This window comes from Triticum aestivum, chromosome 7B (genome assembly GCF_018294505.1).
Source record: "Triticum aestivum cultivar Chinese Spring chromosome 7B, IWGSC CS RefSeq v2.1, whole genome shotgun sequence".
NCBI classification, from domain to species: Eukaryota; Viridiplantae; Streptophyta; class Magnoliopsida; order Poales; family Poaceae; genus Triticum; species Triticum aestivum.
This window is the reverse complement of record NC_057813.1, coordinates 400,277,908-400,280,928: the sequence shown is the minus strand read 5'-3', so window position 1 is coordinate 400,280,928 and position 3,021 is coordinate 400,277,908.

Sequence of the window (3,021 nt, the reverse complement as noted above, 5' to 3'; positions counted from 1 at the left end):
ATCGAACTCGCAACTTTCCCCCTCCGGTTCATTTGTCCGAAAACGCGAAACACCGGGAATACTTTCCCGGATGTTTCCCCCCTTCGTCGGTATCACCTACTACCGCGATTGGGCACACCTAGCATCGTTACTTGTCATGTCATGCATCGATATGAATTTGTTTGCATTGTATTCATTATTTTTTCCCCCTCTTCTCTCCGGTAGACTACGAGACCGACGCTGCTGCGGCCCAGTTCGACTACGGAGTTGACGACCCCTCTCTCTTGCCAGAGCAACCAGGCAAGCCCCCCCCCTTGATCACCAGATATCACCTACTCTTCTCTATACTGCTTGCATTAGAGTAGTGTAGCCTGTTACTGCTTTCCGTTGATCCTATTCTGATGCATAGCCTGACATTGTTGCTACATCTGTTGATACCTTACCTGCAATCCTAAATGCTTAGTATAGGATGCTAGTTTATCATCATTGGCCCTACATTCTTGTCAGTCTGCCTTGCTATACTATTGGGCCGTGATCACTCGGGAGGTGATCACGGGTATATACTATACATACATACATACTATACAGATGGTGACTAAAGTCGGGTCAGCTCGAAGAGTACCCGCGAGTGATTCACGGATTGGGGGCTGAAAGGACCTTTGTCCCGACGGCCCTCTGTGTGGATCTTTGTGGCGGAGCGACACGGCAGTTTGAGACCGCCTAGGAGAGAGGTGGGTCTGGCCTTGTTCGGCGTTCGCGGACACTTAACACGCTTAACGAGATCTTGGTATTTGATCTGAGTTGGCTACGAGCCTATACGCACTAACCATCTACGCGGGAGTAGTTATGGGTATCCCGACGTCGTGGTATCAGCCGAAGCACTTCAGACGTCAGCGACGGAGCGGCGCGCGCCGAATTGGACTGGAACGCCACTAGGCTAGGTCTGCTTTCGGCCGCGTACGCAACATGCAGGTGTGCTATGGGCGATGGGCCCAGACCCCTGTGCGCTTAGGTTTAGACCGGCGTGCTGGCCTCTCTGTTGAGCCTAGGTGGGGCTGCGACGTGTTGATCTTCCGCGGCCGGGCATGACCCAGGAAAGTTTGTCCGGCCAAATGGGATCAAGCGTGCTGGGTAAGTTGGTGCACCCCTGCAGGGAAGTTAATCTATTCGAATAGCCGTGATCTTCGGTAACAGGACGACTTGGAGTTGTACCTTGACCTTATGACAACTAGAACCGGATACTTAATAAAACACACCCTTCCAAGTGCCAGATACAACCGGTGGTCGCTCTTCCTCAGGGATACGAGGGGAGGATCGCCGGGTAGGATATGCTATGCGATGCTACTTGGAGGACTTCGACCTACCCTCTTCTGCCTGTTGCAAGACGAAGGTGACCAGAAGCGTAGTCTTCGATAAGACTAGCTATCCCCCTCTTATTCTGGCATTCTGCAGTTCAGTCCACTGATATGGCCCTTTACACATATACCCATGCATATGTAGTGTAGTTCCTGGCTTGCGAGTACTTTGGATGAGTACTCACGGTTGCTTTCTCCCCCCTTTTTCCCCCTTTCCTTTCTTTCTGGTTGTCGCAACCAGATGCTGGAGTCCAGGAGCCAGACGCCACCGTCGACGACGACCCCTACTACACCGGAGGTGCCTACTACTACGTGCTTGCCCGCTGACGACGACCTGGAGTAGTTTAGGAGGATCCCAGGCAGGAGGCCTGCGCCTCTTTCGATCTGTATCCCAGTTTGTGCTAGCCTTCTTAAGGCAAACTTGTTTAACTTATGTCTGTACTCAGATATTGTTGCTTCCGCTGACTCGTCTATGATCGAGCACTTGTATTCGAGCCCTCGAGGCCCCTGGCTTGTATTATGATGCTTGTATGACTTATTTATGTTTTAGAGTTGTGTTGTGATACCTTCCCGTGAGTCCCTGATCTTGATCGTACACATTTGCGTGCATGATTAGTGTACGATTGAATCGGGGGCGTCACAAGTTGGTATCAGAGCCGACTGCCTGTAGGAATCCCCCTTTCCAACTCCTTGGCCGAAGTCGAGTCTAGTCGTTGAAAAACTTTTACTAACATGGCTGTGTGGCCCATGGGCCCACGTCGCCATCGGGAGGTATTAGGATCTTTTATTCCTCGACCTTTACTTTGGGATTCTGAACCCTCTTCTATTCGGGTTAAACGATTTTTACTAAAAAGTAACTTTAGGTTCTCGAAAATACTTTCTCCCGGAGAGCCCCTTCAGTCCAGATGGTCACCGACTGCACCAGAAGATTTCGGAGATACTCTTTGATATTCTCTCGAGACTTTGTGCCCATCACTTTTGCTATTCCCGACCATCGATAAATCCTTATGGATAACTACTTACACTTGCCATTCTTACGATCATTCCCCATTGTTCTTGTTATTACAAGATACCCGAAGTTTTCTCTATTGTTCCGAGAATACTTCGTGCCTACTGCCTAGCGGTTCTTTGCCACATGAATACCCCTTCAAATAAATCCCCGCACTTGTCAAGTATCCGCCCATCCCCAGTTGTTCATGAGTTTCACAAAAGTCTTCAAAATACTATTCGATCTTCCGAAAATCCTCTGGAGCCTTTGGCTCTTGAAATTCTTGCTTGCTCGCATTATGGTTAATCCCATAAGTCTCGTAGTCTTAATGACATTCCTTGTCATTATCATTTTGAGTCTGTTGACTCAATATGTTTGTGAATGCACGCAATCATCATTGATCCTTATAAATTACTTCTCCGGCTAAGCTGCCATTCTTTTAACTGGAATTGGTTCTCGACCAATCCAATTGTCATTGATTGTACCCTAAGGCTATTCAACTTATCCATCCCTACTCAGAGCATTGCTTCTGATCCCTTGATTTGGAAATCATAATTCCTTTGCATTTGACAATTGAGTTAGTCAGTTGTTTCTATAATCTGATCTCCTTGCAATCTTCTTCCTCTAGTTGAGTACCGATGCTCACGTCAGATCCCTTGTGGACCACCAGATCCTTTGTTGGATTTTATCTGACAACGC